The sequence below is a fragment of the Diabrotica undecimpunctata genome, chromosome 7, assembly GCF_040954645.1.
Source record: "Diabrotica undecimpunctata isolate CICGRU chromosome 7, icDiaUnde3, whole genome shotgun sequence".
In the NCBI taxonomy this organism is placed as follows: Eukaryota; Metazoa; Arthropoda; class Insecta; order Coleoptera; family Chrysomelidae; genus Diabrotica; species Diabrotica undecimpunctata.
Genome location: NC_092809.1, coordinates 142,873,037 through 142,897,381, shown reverse-complemented (window position 1 = coordinate 142,897,381; position 24,345 = coordinate 142,873,037). Strand labels below are relative to the sequence as shown.

Here is a 24,345-nt window from a genome sequence, read left to right as displayed (position 1 = left end):
TCCTGTCATATGCAGTTGCCTCTTCTAAGTCTCTTGCCGTCATTGCTTCATCAATATCGTTGCGCCAACTTCTCCGTGGTCGTCCTCTCTTTCTTCTTTCAGGATTGATCCATTCCAGTACTCTCCTAGGCCATCTGTACTCTGGCATTCTTTTAACATGTCCGAACCAGATTAATTGTTTTCTTTCTATGTCATCATTGATATTTCTCTCCATTTTCATTTCGTTTCTTATTTGTTCGTTTCTAACTCTCTCCAGTTTCGATTTACCGCAGCTTCGTCTCAGATAATCCATTTCTGTCGTCATAAGTTTGTTTCTATTAGCTTTGGTGACGTCCCATACTTCCGAACCGTAAAGTGTAATACTTTGGACTATACTACCGTAAATGTGTTTTTTGGTTTCTCGTCGAATTGTTTTTTGCCAGAGAAGAGAGTTTAAGGCACGGGTCGCTGCTCTGCCCTTGTTTATTCTTTCCCTGATTTCATCTGCGCTATTTCCCTTCTTGTTGAAAATGACCCCCAAATATTTGCAGGATTGCACGCCTTTGATTTTGTCGTCTTCCAAGACTAGGTCACATATTTCATCTGTTCCCACTGAGAGATATTCACATTTTGTCATATTCATGTTTAGACCTGCCACCTCATGTTCTTCTTGCAGTTTTCTTACCATATAGCTAAGATCGTAGCTGTCTTCGGCAATTACTACCTGGTCATCCGCAAAGAAAAGTGTATATAGCTTGTTTTCTTCCACCGTTATTCCCATGTTTCTACATTTTTTTACCCATTTCACTAAGGATCTGTCCAAATAGATTTTAAATAAGGTGGGTAACAGACAGCAGCCTTGTCTTAGTCCCTTTGTTGTTTGAAAAGGAGAGGTGATTTCTTGTCCCATTTTAATTCTTGCAAAGTTTTGTTCGTAATATTTTTGAGTGGCGTTAATAAGAATTGGGTTTATTTTCAAGTTACCCATTTCTATCCATAGTTGGGAAATCGGTACACTGTCATATGCTTTTTCCAAATCTATTAAAGCTATATGAGTTTCTCTATTTCTCTGCACTCGTTTTTCCATTGCAATTTTTAATGTGAAAATATTATCCATAGTGGATCGTCCGGCCCTAAATCCCGCTTGTTCTTCGGGTTGTTTGTCTTTAATATCATTTTCTATCAGGTTTCGTAGTACTTTTGAGTATAGTCGGCCTATAGTAGCAATCACTGCGATCCCTCTATAGTTTTTAGGATCCATCTTTGTGCCTTTCTTGTGTATTGGAGAGATATACGATTGTCTCCATTCTTCTGGAACTTCTTCTCCGTTTAAGCATCTTTCGAATAATTTTCGGATCATCTCAAACAGTTTTGATGATCCATACCTAATCAACTCTGGACGTATTCAACCTGGGCCTTTAGATTTTTTTAATTTCATTCCCTTAACTGCTTCATTCACTTGTTCTATTGATATTTCGATTCTTCCTTCTACTTCCACTTGTTCATTTGTCTGTTTAAACCTTTCTCTTCTCTCTGTTAATAAGTTCTCAAAATGCTCTACCCATGTATTCTCTGGTATTCTATTTATTATGACTTGGTTTTTTGTCATTGTTCTCATCGTTTTTATAGTTCTCCAGGCTTCAGAGCTCTTTGTCCCTCCTATATGGTTGTCTAGGTAATGGCATTATTGTTCCCATGTACTATTTTTCTTTTTAACCACTTCTCGTTTGACTTCTTTATTCAAGTTTTTATATTGTTGTTTTGTATGTTCGTCTCCCTGTTGTAATAACTTTAGATATACTTCCTTCTTTCTTTTTATCTTTTCTTCCACTTCTTTATCCCACCAATATGGTTTATCTACTCTCCGTACCTGTGGCCCTAAGGCTTCTAGCGCTGCGTCTTTCATGCAGTTTTTTATATATTCGTATTCATCCGTCGTTGATCTGTGTGATTTCTGTAGTTTTTGTGTTAGTCTCCAGGAGTAAAGTAACTGTGTGCTCTCGTTATCTAGATTATCTAAGGTGTACGTAGTTCTTTCTATTTTTTCTGTGTTCTTTGTTGATGTCTGTGTGGTTCCTGTCTACGAATGGTGTATATATTTTTCCTATTATCAGGCAGTGGTCCGAGCCACACTCTGCTCCTCTATTCACCTTTACGTCCTGTACTCTTAACTTAGTTTGTTGTCTTGTTATGAAATAATCTATTATCGATTTTAGACCTCTTGTGTGCTGATACCAGGTGTATTTATGTATGTTCTTGTGGGCGAAAAAACCATTCAAAATCTTTAACTCATATTGTTGGCATATATTTTAAAGCATTTATAATTACAGAAAAAGAAAAAAGAGATGATATGGAAAAATATACATTACAAAAGAAGAAATTAAGGATACCCTGTGTAACTTAAAAAAAAAACTAAAAAATTCCACTACCGACAATATACCAAATAAACTCTTAAAATAAGATAATGGAAAACATACATATACAATCAAGTACAGTATAATCTCGGTATTACGAATCTTAAGGGAAAAAAATTCGGGAATTTTTCAATAACGGGGTTCGTTATATCGTGGTTAAATGCGACCAATATTCGTTATAAAGGGGTTCTTAAAGCTAAATTCAAACCTCTATATAACGAATTTCTCATCACTTAACCCCAGTTTAACAAATAATGATTTACAGAATAACTGTAGACCTGTGTCTTAACTTAGAAAGTACGCTACCAAAAACGGGGGAAAAAACCTAAATATTTTTGAGAATAACGTAATTTATTTGACAAAGTTAAATTCGTGTTGGAAATGTAATATAAAACTAAACAAATAACAAACTACTTTTACTACGTCCATCTATATCCATCGTTATTGAGTACCTTGATTACCGCTGAAAAAGTCAGTAATTTTTGATTGTGTTTAGCTTGTTGTGTTAGGTTATCCAGTGTACAATCCAGCACAGTGATAGATTTAACAACAACATCATTTAAAGCATTTTTTTTTAGAAAATAACACTTTAACACATTGAGGGCATCTCTTGCGTCCTTTGATGTAAAATCTCGTTGACTAACGAGTTCTTCATCCACGTCGTCTTCTGCTTCTTCTACTGTTTCTTGCTCCCTTGCTACGGAAGATACGATATCAGTATCAGTGAGCTCTCACAGATTGCAACGTCATCATCCAAGTTGACAAACTCTTCAAAATCCAAGTCCACGTTTAAAGCCTCCCTCACCCTCATCTTGGTTTTGGTCACTTAAAGCTGAATTCAAACCTCTATATAACGAATTTCTCATCACTTAACCTCAGTTTAACAAATAATGATTTACACTGTCTGTGTTAGCGCTATATGTGTAGCCTTTTGAAATGTCTGCTCTGTCTCATTACCCCTCAGAACTTCCGTACTTCATAATGTTATTGGCGTATTCTTGTTGATCTTTTGAGACGCTATTCTGTGGATCAAAAAATGATCCGTGTATCCATCCACCCCTCTTAGGCTGCTCTAAGCAGTTACTACCCCTCCTGACATCTACCATAACATAATCGATCTGATTTCTTGTGACGCCGTCGTTGGAGATCCACGTTTCTTTGTGTATTTTATGTAGGTTGTGAGATGCTGCAAAGTCTATTAACCTTGTTCCATTATCGTTATTAATATCATGGAGACCACCTTTTGTTTTGTCTGTACGCTATTTCCTTCCCAATCTTTCCATTGAAATCTCCGAAGATAATATGCATGTCCTGTTTGGGGAGATTATTTGTCTATTTGTCAGTTTCTCTAGTTTGTCAAATGTATTTTACTCACTCTTCCTTATGCAGTTGTCCTTTTAGTCTAATATAACATAGCCTTTCGTTAACAAGTTTGTAGGTTAAGACTTACCCCACAAGACTTTCCTTGTCTATAAAGCCAGAGCCAAATTGGTGTTCATGTTCACTTCCGCTGAAAAATACTACAAATTTATTAGTTTTTGGTATGCCTTCTCTCCAGGCCATCTAATCTCTTGTAAGGCAATTATATTCATGTTTCTAGATTCAAGTTCTCCTGAGTTAGGGTTCCAGCCGATATAGGCTTAGTACGTTCCAGGTTCCTATATTCATTGTTCTTTGTAGTGGTTTTTGTCTTCTTAAAAGACCCGTTCTTATCCGAGGCGTGTGTTTCGTTTTCCTAACTGGTTATTTTTTTACAGGAAGTAATAGTTAGTTACTTGTTTAAACCTCCTCTTTATGGGTTTATTCTCTCTTGTTCTCCTCTTCTTGGTTCATGATTTCTTGGTCTTCATTTTTATTTGTTTATGTTGCTTATAAGTAATCAATTTAGAATTTAGTAATTTAGAAATTATATTTATTAACTTAATTACGTATCTTAAACAACTATATTATATTATTCGGATTTCTCCTCCTCACCATATACATTTTCCTCTTTAATATATTAAAAGTTTCTTTTAATTCAGTGGATTTTATTTGATTAAGACAAGAGTATACGCTCAAGTATACGCTCCTACAGCGGACGCCCCAGAAGAAATCATAGAAGAATTTTACAATGACCTCACTAATATTGTCAAAAGGATTCGGAAAAACGAAATAATACCAATAATGGGAGACTTTAATGCCAAAGTTGGCAAAGGACAAAGTGGAAATTTAGTGGGATCCTTTGGTCTAGGGGAACGAAATAAACGCGGAGACCGTTTGATTGAATTTGCAACTGAAGAACAGCTCGTAGTGACAAACACCTTTTATGATCTTCCTCCAAGACGACTATATACGTGGAAATCTCCCCAGGATACTTCAGATCACACAGTACGAAATCAAATAGACTATATTCTTATTAACAAAAGATTTAGAAACTCTATAACATCTGTTAAAGCGTACCCGGGATCCGACATAAATTCGGACCACAATCCACTTATCGCCAAAATGAAACTTAGTTTAAAGACAGTTCAAAGACCAAAAATTATGAAGTACGATATTAACCAACTGAAAAATAAAACAGTAAAGGAAAAGGTACAAAAACGCCTAAAAGAAAAAACGTGGACTCGTACAGAAAAACCATGGGCCCGTACAGAAACAGATAACACAGATGTAGAACTAGAAAATTTGCACAAATGAGAAATACTTAAAACCTGAAAGAACAAATAAAAAGGAATAGATGACGGAGGAGATTCTATGTATGACGGAAGACAGAAGAAACGCTAAAGATAATAAGAATTACTACAACAACATAAATAACGAAACAAAAAGGGCGTTTAAAATAGCAAAAGAAAATTGGTTTAGCTCGAAGTGTACAGAGATAGAGTCATTACAACAAAAACATGATTCATTTAACCTCCATAAAAAGATTAAAGTAGCGGCAGTCTTATATAAACACAAGAACACTGGATTCCTGACAGATAATCAGAGAAACATAGTACTGAAAATAGAGCATAAAAGAGATATTTGGATTAAATACGTAGAAAAACTTTTGAAGATATACGAAGTAACACTGGTATTACAACAAACACCAATTGCGAATCTGGACCACCATTTACAGTCGAAGAAGTAAAATATGCCATCAAAAGCACCAAAGATGGTAAAGCAGTAGGCCGTAGGCCCTGATAATTTTCACTTAGAATTCTTAAAACTTATGGACTATGATGGCATAAAATGGTTGACAAATATATTTAACAGTATATATGATACGGGCGTGGTTCCCCAAGAGTGGTAAGTGTCAACTTTTATAAATTTTCCAAAAAAACCCAATGCGAGAAAGTGCGAAGACTATAGAATTATAAGCCTTATGAGCCATTTACTAAAAACATTTCTAAAGGTCATTCACAAAAGAATATATACAAAATGTGAGGAACAACTAACAAGAACACAATTCGGATTTCGTGATGCTCTGAGAACACGGGAGGCCCTTTTTGCTGTACAGGTGCTATTTCAGAGATGCAGGGATGTGAATTGTGACATATACGTATGCTTTATAGATTACCAGAAGGCATTTGACAGAGTAGAACATGACAAATTAATGACTCTAATGCAAGAAATTGGAATTGACAACAAAGATCTTAGAATTATAAGAAACATTTACTACAATCAAACGGCCAAAATCAAAATAGAAGACCAGTTAACTGATAAAATTGCAATAGAACGTGGAGTACGACAGGGCTGTATTTTGTCTCCATTGTTGTTCAACATTTATTCTGAATGGGTATTTAAGGAAGCTTTAGACGGTTGTGCGAAAGGAATAGTAATAAACTGTGAATGGTTGAATAACGTTAGATATGCAGATGACACTATAGTTTTTGCCGATAATCTGAATGACTTACAGATATTAACAAATCGCATAACAGAAGTCAGCAACAGATACGGACTAGCTCTTAACATAAAGAAAACCAAATTTATGACAATTAGTAAAAAACCAATACTAAACGCTCATCTTACAATCAACCAACAGAATATCGAAAGAGTCGAGCGATATACATATCTAGGCACCAATTTAAATAGCCAATGGGACCACTCAACAGAAATTAAACAGCGAATAATAAAAGCAAAAGCAGCATTCGTTAGAATGAGAACCATTTTCAACAGTCGAGACATATCATTAAAAACAAAATGCCGTCTATTGAACTGCTACATATTCACAGTTCTGCTCTACGGAATGGAAGCATGGACACTGACTGTTGCATCTATGAATCGGTTCGAAGCTTTCGAAATGTGGTGTTATATGCGCATCTTACGTATATCCTGGGTTAGAGTTACTAATGTGGAGGTCCTGCGTAGAATGGGGAAATAATGTGAAATTCTCATGACCGTCAAAACTAAAAAGTTGGAATATCTAGGACATGTAATGAGAAATCAAGAACGTTACGGCCTTCTCCAGCTGATTCTCCAAGGGAAAGTAAATGGTAAGAGAGGACCGGGAAGAAGACGCATTTCCTGGCTTCAAAATTTACGAAAGTGGTATAACACGACTACCACTGAACTGTTCCGCGCTGCAATAAATAAAGTAAAGATAGCCGTGATGATCGCCAACATCCGGAACGGATAGGCACTTTAAGAAGAAGAAGAAGACAAGAGTATCCGCATATGCTATATATCAATTCCATGTAATAGATTTGTCTCTTCATCTTGGTGTGGTGTTATACTGGGTTCGCTAACGTTTTTATTATGGCAGAAGTTCTTGATTTGTTTATTTTTAAAATCTTCTTCAATACAGCTCATTTCCTGCTCCAAGAACAACAGTTTTTTCCTCTACATGTTACCTTCGCTTCTCGTCTTTTGTCTCAATATAGCTTAATTTCTGCTCCAAAAACAACATTATCTTGCTTATCTTTTACATATCTTCTTCACTGCTTCATATGCTGCATATGCTTCTTTATTTTCTATATCGTTTATGCTTGTTACTTATTCTGGCTTTATTTCGGTGAAGGACATATAATAATATGTGTTAAATCTGTGTTTATTACTCTGCAATCCACTACACTAATGTGAAAAATAATAGTCGCTTCGGAAGTTATTGCTGTATTTGTATTTTTTTTATTAATTTTGGTGACATTATCCCTTTTATAATTTGTTTTCATTGTGGTAATATACATATTATGCTTCTCTGTAAGTTTTTCAATAGTAATGTTAATTATCGTAACACTTTTTGGTCAAACAAGACACAAGATAAAATATCAAAAACTTATTTGTATTTATAAGGTATCATTTTTGTTTGTTATTCTTCGTCCAATCATTACCTGATCAAGTATTTATAGACCGAATTCCAGCGTCTACCGCAGTTATTGTTTCACATACCTGCCCGTCCCGTGTCAAATTACCATCACCTAAGCATTTTCAGTAGTACAATAACTCTCTTCAAATGCCATAAACAAACAAGCAACCATTCGATAACTCGAATTGACCCAACACAGTAAAAGAGTAAACATTTATGCTATCATAATAAGCAGGATCGGTTCGGAAATTTTTTACTATAAAATTTTGTTTTCATTTTTTTTTTTAACAAAAATAATAAGAAGCTGGGCAGCTGAACAAAAATATTAACTTGGACAATTTTATTTTAAATTTAACAAATATTTTGATTTTTCTGAAGATTATTGTAATGATGCAAATCGAGTAATATTTTGTTCTATCAACAAAACCTTTTATTAGGAAGTAATGTATCTTAAACTGTTTTTAAATGTCCAGATACTGGTGTTAGACAATATTTTGATAAGTTTTCAGATTGTGTTTTATATAAGCATTGAGCACTTATAACTCTTTTTTTATCTTTTAAATAAGCATAGTAAAAATATTGTAGTTATAATCTTTAAAAATTGACGAAGCTAGCAGGAAATTCAATCTTTTAAGTTAATCTTAAAAAAAAATAGGCAACAAATGTCCAGTTAAACAACAAAACTGTCGTCATAGAACTTAAATGATAATAAAGAAAATATTTATCAACAATGAAGACGTTTTGACTATATTTCAAATATTCCTTCCTGGTTTTGCATCTCCTGATAAAGATAACCAGTTAACGTAGCTATCTCTATTTTTTTAAGATAAATTAATGTTCTCTTGCAGAACTGACAGGAAAGTATTTAATATGGTGTAAAAGAATAAGAACTTTGAAGACTGATACAGATGTTTTGGAGTTTTATGATAAAACATTTTTTCCGAACATCAACTAACATGAATTTTATAATCAAATGAGATAAAAAACATAGTATTAATGGAAAAGTTAATCGCTTGAAGTATCGCTATTATCGTTTACGCCAGAATACGTTGAGCATGTAAAGGTGGTATGCTCTGAGCAAATACTAACATTGCAGATAATACATCGTTTTTTCGACTTGCTGTTCTTCCTTTCGACACAAAATTCTAAAGATGCTTTTTTATATTATTTAATCAGGGACGTATTTAAATATTCCCTTAATATGCTTCGTATATTAATTGACAAAGACCTGATCGATAAACGACAAACCAACAGGGGTTAAATCAAAGCTTTGGCCAGATTATTCAGATAAATTCTACGTTCTTCAATAATACCAGTATTAGATTTATATCCTAAATTTGAATTATTAATAGCAGCAACGTCCAAAGCTGTAAAAAAAATTTAAGTGGCCAGCGGCAACAAAATCTGGAAACTACTGGTACCGGTTACTAAATATCTTGGTAATTTTCTTGACATCTGGACATGAAATGTTCAAATATTTCTCTAATAGCAGACAAATTATCGTACTCTTTTCTTTTGTTTCTGTCACTGACATTGTCAAATCTTAGTGCCATTCCTAAAAAATGAAAGGCTTCTCGTGATATCGTTAGTCTAAAGCGAGCAGGTGCAAATATAGAATTCTCCCGAAGTTCTCCCAAAGGTAGTATTTATATATTAGGCTTTCCGTACCCCAGTCATGTATAATAGGCCAATAAAAGCATATATCTCTGTATTGTCAGTCTCTTGACAACCTGTTTCTCTAGTATAATTGTCTCGTATTTTGGCTATATAGATATTTGTGGCTGTACATTGTTTCTTTGAGCAGTATTCGTTTTTACAATTGGTAGGTAGGTAGGTAGGTACCTTGCCAATCACCCTCAACATTTTATCAGGACTTGGAACCGGCTGTGGTAACCGCAGAGTACTCAATCACCCCAGGCAGTGTTCTATTGCAGTATTGAGTTAAGGCATCTTACGTTGAAAATAATCGACGTTAGACGCCTCAACTCAATAGATGTAGGAAGCGACCATAGCCTAGTATTATGTACAATAAGAATCATCCTGAAATACTTCACACCCAAGAGAGCGGCGCCAATACAAACAAAAATCAAAATCGAAGGACTAAATACGGAATCCACGATATACTTATACAGAAAAAGAATATCAGAGAAGATCGCTGGGAATAAGATATTAGAAAATGAGGTAGCATCGAGGGAAATCTGGGAAAAACTTAAAAATAACATAATTACCGCAGCAACAGAATCACTTGGAGAGTAGAAAGTAACAAACACTAGCATATCAAAAAAGAAAACGTCCTGATTTAGAGAGGAAGTGAAGACAAAATGTTAAGAATAGAAGAAAGCATTTTTACAATACAGAACATAACAAACATAACAGGCATACAATCATTATAAACGAATCAGAAGTAAAACGAGTCTAACTTTTAGTTAGAAAAATAAAACGGGATGACTGGCAGAGCCTCTCAAAACAGATGGAATACGACTTCTACGGAACACAAAAAAAATATGGAGAATAATCAGAGGACAAAAAAAAGATACGAACGAACTAATAAAAACAAACCACATTCAGAAGGAAATATGTGCAGACTACTTTTATTCCTTATTTGCTAAAGGTGACAACAATGGACCACCAACACCAGAGGTGAAGACAAACGAAGAAAAATATTGGGGAGGAAGAGATAAAGGAAGCATCAAGGAAATTAAAAAATAGAAAATCAAAAGTAGAGGATAGAATACCGAACTAATTCCTAAAGTACGGAGGACCAAATCTGACCAAACAACTACTAAAACTAATCCAAAAAATAATAGAACAAAACAGAATTCCTCAAGAATGGAGATCAAGCCGCCTAATACCTCTTTTCAAAAAGGGAGACAAATCGGACCTGGAAAATTACAAAGGAAATAATTTATTAAACACAACACTAAATAAACAAATAAACTGAATGAAATTATAAAAATTTATTAAAAAAAAAAAAGATAAAAAATAAACTGAATGAAATTTTATCTCTAGCAGAAAAACAACAATTTTTTAGGTCGGGAAGACCATGCACCGACGCTATATTTATAATGAGGCAACTGCCAGAGAAATCATTAGAATACAACAAACTGGCAGATATATGTTTCTTGAATCTTAATAAGGCATTTGACTGGGTCAAATAAAAGAACGATATCCACTTATTGTACGCAAGAGAGATACCTCTAGGAATAATCAAAACGATCGATAATATCTACCAAAACAACACAATGAAAGTAAAAGTAGAAGAAGGACTAATTAACCCCATTGAAGCTGGTAATGAGATAAGACCGGGAGTTTCCTTGAGTCCTCTATTATTCAACTTGATTATGGATTAAATAAAAAAATAAGAACTAAAAAAGGATACGAAATGGAAGAAAAACAACTTAAAATAATCAGCTATGCAGACGACGCAATACTAATATCTCAAAGTTAAGATGAATTACAACGTATGCTGCACCAATTTAATATAGCCGCCAGAAAATTTAACATGTTAATTTCCCAAAAAAAAACAAAAATTATGGTTATAAGAACAAATTTACTAAGATGTAAATTGGAGCTGGAAGGTCAGATAATAAAAAAAGTGATGGAGTTTAAATATCTAGGCATCACATTATCTAGCTACCGAAAGCTCGAAACAAGTGGAAGATCAAGTGAATAGAGCAAAGAGAGCCGCAGGTTGCCTGAATGAAACAATATGGACAAATAAAAATATTGGGAAAGAAATGAAAGGCAGGATTTACAAAACAGTCATCAGACCAAAAATGACATACGCGGCAGAAACAAAACCTGATACAGAGAGGACAAACAAAAAGGATGTTATAAACAGCAAAGATAAAAACACTTAGAAAAATTGATGGTAAGACACTATGGGACAGAACTAAACGAAATAGAGGAGTAGAATGAAACGATCATATAAGCCGAATGACAACAAATGGGGTAGTAAGGACGGCAAGAGACAGTTCTCCAATCGGAAAACGATCAGTAAGAAGACCACGAAAACAATGGAAATACAACTTATTAGAGGCACATTGAAAAACAGACAGTCATGTCTAAATAAAGAGAAGAAGATATTTGTGTAATACACGATCTTCTCTGTCAAATCAAAAGTATTTTCATTTTTTGCAATATTTTTTACTCCGAGAATATGACTAACAATATTCTTTCTAAACATTCGTACATTTGATAGTGGAGGATGAGCCATTCAGTGAGTTTTCCTCTTTTTACCAGTAAAAACGGTTTTGATATGCATACGCACGATTGTCGCCAACTTCAATATGAAAATTTTTAACATCTTAATCGAATTGTTCGGAGTGCATATTACGAGTATGTTCACTGCGTCCACTGGGAGCATTGTCTTCGATGTCTACTCGTCCGTCATCTCATTTTTTGATTTTGGCCCTGTTCTTAGCGAGTCCAAGGGTGCTAGCCAACATCTCTTCTCTTAGAATATCTTCATATCGAATTTGCCCTAAGTCTACAAGCATTCGTCCTCTACTCATTGTGTACTATCGAAAATTATATTATAACAATAATAAAACATCCTCTGCATCAAAAATCTTACATATACTTATCAGAATTTTCTTTGACTTATCAGACTAACAAGTATACGATACCTATTACCAGTCTACACTAAACATTTCACACGCTTAAGCATATCGATGAAGACACTCTAAAAGTCAGCTAGAAGTGGGAGCAACAGTGCAAATTATTTACCTTTTGTAAAGCTTGTATAAAAGGGGGAGATAGAGGAGTGTAAGGGACCCTTGTCTAGGGTTACAGATGAAGACCATAATGGTAAAAAAAGCGGACGGAAAGAACATGACTTTCGACACGGCGAAAGTGTTCTGGGCAACCCGGTTCTGGGCGTATTAGAGAATCGTTAGCCGAAAGATTACCGGTATAAGTAATCCCCTACTTGTTGGTCAACAGCTATGGATGAAAGAACTGACACATACTAGGGCACTTCATTGTCCACAGAATTGTTAAAAAATGTTTCATTAAGATTATTAATCTGAAAATTTTAAAATTTTTTCGGTTTTTTTTTTGGATAAAAATAAATACCAAGTTCAGCTACCGCATTTATAGACTTCAATAAACGGTCTCCTTCTGATATAGGGATGTTTTCTTCGTTCACTAAGTTAAATAGCTTTGTATGTACCTCATCTGTACCACTGGCTTTTCCCATTTTACTATTTTTAATTGCTCTGATAAACTCTGAAGTTACTACGTCAAGTGCTTTTTTGAGATTGTTAAAAAATCTGACAATTTGCGGTGCAATTAGTTTTTTTATGTATTTATTCAAATGTAACAATAAAACACTGAAAACTTTGTTTTCAAAACTTCCACAAAATTTATTTTAAATTCTTATGACCACAGCTGTTTCGGCTAATTGCCTTTCTCAAGTGATCTGTTTTTGGCATGGGTTTACACTTTATAGTCTCTAATGAAATAGGTTGAGGAGGGGAGAACTGTTTGTCTCAAGCTGGTCATTCAGAATTATATCTGTGTTTTTTAATTTGTTGATTTCCATAGATTCTAACAAAGATAGCTTAAGGCCTTTATTTTGAATGTGTAGAATTTTAAATTCGTCATTAAAAGAATGATTATGATCTAGAAGGTGAAGTACGTATGTAGAATCTGTTTTTCTATTATTGAAAGCCCTTTTATGTTCTACTATTCGTTTATTAAAATTTCTACCTGTTTGACCAATGTAAGTTTTTGGGCAGTCGCCACATTTAAGTTTGTACACACCACTGTGTAAGTGTTTTTTATGTTGGCTCTTGTTGTTTTTAATATATTTGCCTAGGTTGTTATTTGTTCTGAAAGCTGGTGTTATTCCTTTCTTTTTTATGTGTTTGGCTATTTTTGTTGATATTTTGCCTGTATATGTAATCGAGCAGAAGGTACTGGGTTTTTTCTCTGGTGGTGGAAATACTAAGTTCAGGGCTTTCTTGTGTAGTTTTTGATTTAACATTTTATTAATTGTTTGTTCGTTGTATCCATTGTTTACTGCTATTTGCTTAATGATATTTAATTCTGTCTCAAAATTGTATTTTGACATAGGAATTGCTGTTAATCTATGTAACATACTATGATAGGCTGCCAGTTTATGTTGTGTGGGATGGGATGATGAATTGTGAATAGTCGTGTCAGTATGGGTAGCTTTATGAAATATGGAGAAATCATGTTTGTTTTTAAGTCTGGTAATTTTTAAATCTAAAAAATTTATGGATTGATTTTGTTCTGTTTCTATTGTAAATTCAATATGACTATGAAGAGAATTAATATACGATAAAAATTGGTCGAGTTGCCTGTTAGTTCCTGTGAAACATCAGAACAAATAACAACCTAGGCAAATATATTAAAAACAACAAGAGCCAACATAAAAAACACTTACACAGTGGTGTGTACAAACTTAAATGTGGCGACTGCCCAAAAACTTACATTGGTCAAACAGGTAGAAATTTTAATAAACGAATAGTAGAACATAAAAGGGCTTTCAATAATAGAAAAACAGATTCTACATACGCACTTCACCTTCTAGATCATAATTATTCTTTTAATGACGAATTTAAAATTCTACACATTCAAAATAAAGGCCTTAAGCTATCTTTGTTAGAATCTATGGAAATCAACAAACTAAAAAACACAGATATAATTCTAAATGACCAGCTTGAGACAAACAGTTCTCCCCTCCTCAACCTATTTCATTAGAGACTATAAAGTGTAAACCCATGCCAAAAACAGATCACTTGAGAAAGGCAATTAGCCGAAACAGCTGTAGTGATAAGAATTTAAAATAAACTTTGTGGAAGTTTTGAAAACAAAGTTTTCAGTGTTTTATTGTTACATAAAATGAATTTCCATCAAGTAACGGTCGAATCCATCAATTATTTATTCAAATTTTTGTCAATCAATCGATTATTATTTGTGAAACATTGTGTTACCTGTCGTGTCAATTTTCTGGCTTTTTTTATACATACCACAATAAAAACAAACAATACTAATTTATTTATAATACAAACTATTTATTGGCAATTGCTGATAAGCCTACTGTTATAACAAACACCGTGATGGTAATTGGAAACAAAAATTTATATAATTTAGTTGACAGAAAGAACATTATACAGTTTTAAGCCTGTCCTGCCATTTCCAGTAGTAAATTTATAGTGATAAATAGCTCTGCTTGTTCTCTTTCGATTTCCAGGCCGGTAGTAAGATTTATTCATTTTGTTTGGTTAGTTGTCTCCTAAACTTTGTGTTGTGTGGATCGTCGAATGAGTGAGACTAGCCGGTGTGACCGAATCGATGTAGTAGTGTGGCTTTAATAAGGAGATTCCCCACAAAAGGTAAGTTTGATTTAAACATTTCTTTTACAGTATTTTTACGTTGGTATAAATAACTTAAATATTTAAACAAATATAAACATACTGTTAAGTGTTTGCTTATTGAAATTTATTCAGCCAATACAAGTTTTTGCTATTAGAATATTTACATATTGGACAAGAAAGTTTTGTGAAAAAAAATGATATACAGTAGCTAAATAATTTCTTATAAAAGTTAGTGAGTCTTTTTTCAAGTAGTTATCAATTAATTCAATAATATACGATAAATCGTTTGTCTTATATTTGGTATTACGTTATCTAGTTTTTCTATAAAACTATTTTTATGATCAAGATATTCTAAAATATTTCTTTAGACCAACTTTGTATAATATTTTGCAAATTTCTGTATTTTGATGAATTAAAAACTTCTCTCTGGGTAAGTCCTTCCTAATGGAGTACTTATTGGGTGTAATTTCGTGTCTTCACCAATAATGGAAAACTGGCTTTCCTTTACAAATTATCTCCAGTCTTTGCTATTGCTGTTTCCTTTCTACGCAGATATGTGCACTCCAATTCTCTCACGTGCTTGTCTAGGGTAGATTCATTCTAATGCCTATTCTACATATTATAGGTTACAATTTTTACGTTTAAGTCTACAACGATTAGACATAGAATTAGAAAAATGATGCATCCTTGCTTAACACTTAACTGTCATGGCCAAAAATAGTAACATTTATTTATAACATATTGACCCTATCTTTTTATTGAAGTTATACTTCTATACGCGCGCTCCGCGTTCGCGTTGGAAATTTGTATGGGAGTGAATCTGTGAAATCATTACATATGTAAGATAATGAGTAAGAGAGAGACAGAAGATATATTTTCTCTCTCTTCCTCTCTCGAATATAAAAATGTTCATTTTGTATATATATTTAATATTATATATATTATACATATAATATTATTATTTATGTGATATGTTTTGTATTATTTATTAAATGTTCATAATTATATTTGTCTTTTGTATTTCAAAATAATAATCTCGATAAATCCCTGTATGACCCAGAACTGTCAATTTTGAAATGCGTTTGTGTCATGTCCTCGGTAGTATAGTAGTCAGTATCCCCGCCTGTCACGCGAGAGACCGGGGTTCGATTCCTAGTCGGTGTTTAAATTGTTGATTTAAATGGACTGGTCGCTGGTTAATCGTGGTGGTAAATAGTTGTTCGATAGGGTGAAGAAATAACTTGTAAAATGAAATCTCTTCACACGTTCTTTATTGTCTGCTCTTATGGCAGCATATGGAAACATACTACTCTTATAAATTTGTAACGACTTTGCCTAGGGCTGACAGGGTTGCCGTCTAAACAAATAAATCTTAGGGCTAAGAATTTACGTATAGGTACAGTGCACAGATTCTAAATGTGCCGGTGGGAGATGGCTTCTATTCGCTGTATTATAGTCGATGTATGAGAGAAAGTTTTCAAAATAATGAAATAACAAATAATAATATAAAATTTGTTATTTCATTACTTCGAAAACTTTTTCTCTCATACACCAACTATAATACAACGCATAGAAGCCATCTCCCACCGGCATATTTAGAATCTGTGCACTGTACATAGAATAGAAATATTTTGAAATAATTTTAAACAGTCGGGGAGGACTTTTTTATTAATATTATTACATGGTAAATTAAACATACCTATGCGTAAGTAGAAAAGTTATTTATATTATTGTCATTTTTAAATACTTATGAATATTGCATTTTAATTTGTATTGTATTATTATATTGAATTGCAGTTGCAGTGTATTGTATTTTTATATTAATAACAAAATAAACAATGAATTTTACTGCAGAGTATGTGTAACAAAATTTTTGCATTCAACTCCTTTCATACATATATGAAAATAAAAATATACATTTTCATCAAAATATTGATTCAATCCTTCATTTACTATACTCCTATTACAGGTCAAATGTTGTTTATTAATTGTTAGTAACTTGTTATTAATTCTGTTTCTTTTTCTGCTATCTCTTACCTATAGCATTACATATGTAATGATTGTACAGATTGACTCCCAAATAAATTTGTAACGGCGAATGCGTGTATAGAAGTGTAACTTCTACCGGCAGTCCCACTGGACTGCCACACCAGTTTTTTTTTAAATTATTTTGTTTACAACACTGCTTTTACATTTTTATAAAAAAAACGAATTTTGTTAATAAGTTATAACTTTATTAAAAAAAATTTTTGGATCCAGTCCAATTAACATAGCTATTATAGTCCAGCCATCAGAGATTTGACCCCTAAAAATCATACAAACAAGCTGAATTTTGCCGAGAATATAAATTTTGAGACCACAAAAAAAATGCCAAAGAGTTTACCATTTTTACCCCCGGGCTTCCCCCTAAACCCCCCCCCCCCGCAGAGGGGTAAAAACTCAAAAAAATCGATTTACCAAGAACCTGTACGCGGTAGAACAAAATGTTTCAAATAAAAAATGTAGCTGAGATAATTTTAAACAAAAATGTTTATTAGCACTTCTTGTGTAGAATGAACCGTTCTCTTAGAAAAAGCGCTTAAAGCGACCGTCGATTTTGGATGTCAGTTACGCACGCGAAATCAATGTTAAATAAAACGTATATCAAGTCGAAAGTAAAAATTCGATATCTCTTGATCAGAGTGTGCGATCAACAAAAATCAAAATGCCTTTTAAATGTGAAGAACGTAGCTTTCTGTGCAATTTTTTTTATTTTGCAGCAAACGAAATGAGTTTCTGTTCAGTAAATAAACCTTGCGCAGATCGTAGTAAAATTTCGATTTTTAGAAACCAATCTTTAAAAGCTTTAACATGAAATTTGAATTTGGAGTTGTGGCAACAAATAACAGGTATTTGAAATATGACTAAAAAACGCAAAATTTAAACTTTTACATTACAAACGATCGCACGTCACGGGAAATGCCTCCAAGAATATCGTTTTAAGTGTAATTTGTAGCAGAAGATAGGTAGTTTTAAAAACGTACTAATGTGATTGAAGAATAGCAGTTTCAAATGTTTTAAATCGTTTGTAATGTGAAAGTTTAAATTCAGCGTTTTTAAGCATATTTTAATATTTCAAAGGCCTCATATTTGTTGCCAAAAATCAAAACTAAAATTTTATGTTATAGGTTTTAAAGATTAGGCTCTGGTTGTCAAAACTCCACAGTGGTCGGTTAATAAAAGGGATAAATTATATTGATCTCATGAGAATCATAAAAATTGGCAAAAATTGTGCTACGTTTATTTATTTAACGCCTTTATAAAAACTTAGTTTATTTGCGGTAAAATACAAAACAGTATACGAAAGTCACATTCGTTACCTTTAAAATGCATCTTAATTTTTGTTCATAGGACACTTGGATCAAAAGATATCGAATTTTTTACCTTTTTTGTTCCAAAACATTTTTGTTCAAAATTAACTTGGCTACATTTTTTATTAAAAACATTTTTTTCTATGGCGTATAGATTCTTGGTAAATCGATTTTTTTCCGTTTTCCCCCTTCTACAAGGGGGGTTTAAGAGGAAAGCCCGGAAGTAAAAGTGGTAACCTTTTTTGCATCTTTTTGGCGTCCTAAAATTGACATTTAAAAAAAAAAATTTTCCCAAGAATACTGCACTCGAGAATTTACAACAAAATAGAAGTACAACTAAGTGAAACACAATTTGGTTTCAAAAAGAACCTTGGAACCAGAGAAGCTCTCTTCAGTTTGCAGGTTATGGTTCAAAGATGTAGGGATATCGAACAATCGGTATATATGTGTTTTATCGACTTCGAAAAGGCCTTTGACTGAGTAAACCATGGCAAACTTATAGGTGTCTACAGGTGGGAATTGATGACCGAGACCTCCGTATTATCAAAAATTTGTATTGGCATCAATGTGCAAACATACGAATTGGACACAACATGACAGAAGCACTGGAAATACGACGTGGAGTGAGGCAAGTATGTATTCTATCGCCTCTTCTTTTTAATATCTACTCCGAATTTATTTTCAAAGAAGTCTTAGTTGAAGATACAGGCAAAAATCAACGGAATTAATGTCAACAATCTCAGATATGCAGACGACACTTTACATATTGCCTCAAATGAAGAAGATCTACAACTACTTATAAACAGCGTAACCGAAGGATGTGATGAATATGGGTAAAACTTAATACTTCTAAGACAAAACTTATGGTTGTCAGCAAAATGGAGTTACAACCAACGAACATCAGAGCGTGTGGAATAGAGTTAGAAAGAGTCCACAATATTACCTATTTGGCAAACGTTAACGATAACTGGGATATTAATAAAGAAATAAGAACAGGCATTGAGAAAGCCAGAGCCGCCTTCTATAAATTAAAGAAAATTCTAATCAATAGAGATATTACGTTAAACCTTAAAATCCAATTAATACGCTGCTATATATTCTCCACATTGCTGTATGGTATGGAGAGCTGGAACTTACAGAGACATTCATGAAAAAATTGGAGGCCTTTGAGATGTGGATTTATCGACGAGTATTGCGGATAAGTTGGGTTGATCGAATAAGAAATGAAATAGTTTTACATCGAATGAAAAACATTCTACACCTCATAATACAGGGTAAGATCGCCGGAAGGAGAGGCTCAGGCCGAAGAAGAACATCCTGGCTCCGAAATCTCCGAGAATGGTATCAAGAGACCACTGCTAATTTATTTAGAGCCGCCCTAAACAAAGTTATTATTGCCAATATGATCGTCAAACTTTCGAGAATGGGACAGGATACTGAAAGAAGAAGAAGAAGAAGAAGAGGGGTTGTAATCTAATTAATATTTACTCTTGCTAGAGGTTTGAACCTTTGGGACTAAAAATATTCACTAAAAGTCTCTCCCTCGAAAACAAAATTGACTTTCTTTCCGATTTTTTATATTATTTAAATAATCACCCTGTATACTATTATATTGCGACTTGTGTAATATTCATCATATAAAATATTATAAAACAAGCAAACCACACAATTATATTTTTAGTATTTACCATAATAGCTTATTTCAATAAAATTTTTATCGTTGCATGCTATAAAATCAACTTTCGTATAAACAAAAAAAAAATTAAAAATTTATTAACATTTCAAAATTCGCCTAATCTTAACTCGTTGCATTAAGTGTGCATAAAAATTGATATAACAATCGATTTACTTGTAGATTAATTATAATTAATTTCCCATAATTATACATAAATAATATTTGAATAATAACCTTAAAATAAAAATTAAATGAAAGATGAAACACCTTGAGTTTTTTACCTGTTTTGATGCAAATAGATTTTTTTGTTGGCGTATAATATACATTTTACCGAAGATGCTAGATAATTTAGACTTATTAACTGTTATTTGTAGTCAATTATTATTGTACTCGTACATTATAAATTATCCTTTATAAATGCAAATGACGAAAGTTACATGTTTTTAGAAACAAAGAAACTATAAGTATTCCACAGCTTTTCATATATATATATATATATATATATATATATATATATATATATATATATATATATATATATAATCAATCAATCAATCAATCAATCAATCAATAATGTCTTTTTATTTCCCATTAAAAAAAAATACAATTTTCTCTTTTAGTGATATTTGTTCTCCTTGGCACATGCCATCAAGAGGGTTGGCAAACTAATATTATTCCCTAATTAATATACAAAAAATTACACTAAGGCTTATCACATCTAATAAGTTCATTAAAATTAATAAAAAATAAATTAAGTAAATATTCATATAAATGTTAGTAATAAACTACATAAATAAATGTGTATATCCTACTAAGTAGCACTTCGCACTAGACTAAACAGTAATAACAAAGTATAACAGTAAGGTATATATTGCATTTAAAATGATTGAATGTGTCCCTTAGAGGGGGTGAAAGCTGTTGATATAATAATAATAATAATAAGATAGTCAAGATAGACAAGACAGATAAAAAGATAATAGCTATTCGCAAACAAATTATTAACATTAATTTTAATATTTTAATCCTATTGAAATAACACCATGCTAATAGATTTAGTAATTAAATAGGCTCACTAACTCATACCTATACGCCCATGCCTCCCTACAATAACCTGATAACTCAGCCTTTCCCTGTTTCATCATAGTAACTACTTCCACTCTACTAAGTTCATGTCTACCCAATCACTTTAACCTTCTTCTTCTTCAAGTGCCGTCTCCATCAATGGAGGTTAGCGGTTATGGTGGCAAACGTTTGTCTATCTTCAGCTGTTCTTAAGAGTTCCTCAAATCCAAGTCCTGTCCAGTTTCTGATATTACGTAACCAGGACAATTTTTTTCTTCCAATTCCTCGCTTTCCTTCTATTTTGCCTTTTATTATCAACTGAGGGATATACTTTAACCTAATATGTCTCAATACTGAACATTTTCTCAAAAAATGTATCACATCTTCCCTTTCCTTCGTGTTACACATTGAGCAAAACCTTCTTTCATCATTTCTGCCAGGTCGATCATTCAAATATAGAACTCCACATCTTAATTTAAAGAGCCATCGAATGTCCCCAAAACTTTCCATTTTTAGTAGATAATGCATGTTTACTCCTTCTTCTCGCAGTTCTTTGTAGTGTCCACAAAAATTTGATTCGAGTGCCCTATTCTCAGCCTGACGCTGTATCTCCTCCTTCTTTTTTTCTATCATATTCTCAATCACACTAGGCCAGCTTTCTCTCCATTCCCATTCACACCTTACCTCAATTGCAAATTTTTCTCCCATGCTCATCCAATCTTTCCACCAGTCACACCTTGCTCTTATCATTTCTTTCAAAAGAAATTTTGGCAACCTATCACTCGAATATATATATATGTATATATATATATATATATATATATATATATATATATATATATATATATGCATCGTCGCAAAGGCGTGTTGGTCTGGAGACAAGCGTATTAATAACTGAATTAATTTGTGAAGGGGGATGATGAGAGTTGGCATGCAAGTAACGATTGGTATGGGTGGGTTTTCGATAAACAGAGTGATGAAAACATTGGGATTGGTTTTTCTTTATGATAACGTCGAGAAACGGCAGGGATGAATTAGTTTCCACCACCATCGGGAACTGGATACTAGGATGTATACCATTGAGATGGGTTTGAAAAGACACCAAAACATCCCTGCCATGGGGCCAAATGATGAATGTATCGTCAATATATTGTAGCCAACATGTGGGAAGCGTTGATGTGAATAGTGCTTGGGTCGCGAAGTCTTCCATAAAGATATTGGCAATTACTGTAGATAGTGGGGAATCCATTGGGGGGCCATTTATTTGTCTGTAGAATTGATTTTGTTTGTTTGTAGAATGTTTACGAGTTTCATCTATAGGAATATTTGTAAAGAGTGAACTATTTTTGTAAAGAGTTGTCAAGACACAAAAACAAATCACAGTAAAAACGGCAACCAAAAAAATAAACAATAGCCCAACACCTTAGTACCAACAACACCACAAAATTTTGGACCCTTACCATATATTCCATTCTTAACACCGAAACTTTACTTTTACTCTTTACTTTGTTCGGGATACAAAATACTCACAAACATCATTAATCGAAGACTCCAACCTCTCACAGAAAAATCATCGGGGAATATCAAGCAGGGTTTATGCAAAATAAATCTACCATTGACCAACTATTTACAGTTAAACAAATACTAGCCAAAGCATGGGAATATGACATGGATGTTTACAATCTCTTTGTAGATTTTAAACAAGCCTATGATTCAATAGATAGAACAATTCTACCTTATATATTGGAAGAATTTGGCATACCATCAAAATTAATACGACTAGTGCAAACGAAAATGACAGAAACAGAAGCACAGGTATGTATTCAGAGACAGATCACTGATGCGTTTACGATAACGCAAGGACTGAAACAAGGCGACGGACTAGCTCCAACGCACTTTAATCTTGTTCTTGAATATGAAATAACATACTTACAAACAAGTCTACCCAATTAGCAGCATACGCAGATGATATAAACATAATGAGCAGAACAGTAAATGCAGCGGAAGAAACCTACGTTGAGTTGAAACAGAGTGCAGAAGCAGTAGGGCTAGCAACAAATACAAATAAAACAAAACTACTCATACAAACAAGATCAAATAGACCGGTGCAACAACACTTTATTGACGATATAGAACATGTAAATAGATTCACCTACCTAGGAATGGATCTGGTCGCAAGCAATGAAGAAGAACCGGAAATAAATAGAAGGCTTATGCTGGCAAATAAAGCCTATTTCGCGATGGGCCACATATTCAAATCGCGAGACGTACACCGGAAAACAAAACTCCGGGTCTATAAAACAATAATCAGGCCCATAGTAAGTTATGGTTGTGAAACATGGGTAGTGACACAGAAATCTGCCAATGCCTTACATGTGTTTGAAAGAAAAATATTACGTAGGATACTGATTCCGATAAGTGAAAACAACAACTGACGAATTAGGTATAATAGAAAAATATACGACCAATATAGCGAATCAACTCTAGCACAATACACTAAACTGCAGAGATTACGGTGGGCAGGGCACGTGGTCCGCATGCATGAGAATAGAATCCCCAGAAAATTACTAAATGCAAGAATTCAGGGAAAAAAAAATGTTGGAAGACCTAAAAAGAGATGGGAAGATGAAGTCGGTGGAACTGCCTGGGAACGCGTTCATGTAAAAGAACAACAGTAAATCGAGATGATTGGAGAAGCTTGTTGAAAATACAGTTGTAGTGTATAAATAACCTTGCTCAGACTGTGATACGGTTTATATAGGAGGCACTTCTCGTACATTACACAAGAAGCTTCAATTCTAGAGACGCAGAAAAATGAACAGAAGCGTTTTTTTTTAGAAATGACACATATACAGAAAAATAAAAAATGTGTAAATATAAAATCGAATATCGACAAATTAAGTAACATTTATTGTTACATATTAACATATCTACAAATAATTGACATAACATAATCTCATTTTCTATCTACATCCCAATTAGAAAAATTCATATATATGCTTGAGATAAATTGACTGGACTAATTTAATTTTCATCGACAATCAAATTAATAATAAAAACTATTGAACACAAAAGAACTGTATACTATTTATATATGTATGTTAATCAACCAAATATGATAATGATCTAATTTTAAGTAACAATTTTTTTTTTAATTTTAATATGTCGGGTGTGATTGTGCGTTTTGTAAAGTCAAACTTATTTGAGTTTTCTTTGTCTTGTGGGTCAAATAGACTGCATCCTCAAGAATTTGATA

General features: G+C 33.2%; 1 protein-coding gene across 1 annotated transcript in view; it reads left to right on the top strand.

The window, feature by feature from the left end:
- Positions 1–14,786: 14,786 nt before the first annotated feature.
- The window catches only part of LOC140445953 (beta-glucuronidase-like), a 53,287-nt gene continuing 43,728 nt past the window's right edge, over positions 14,787–24,345 (top strand). The window contains exon 1 of the mRNA XM_072538409.1: positions 14,787–15,020. The gene's annotated coding sequence lies outside the window, so the exon portion shown is untranslated. The remainder of the gene's footprint in view (positions 15,021–24,345) is intronic.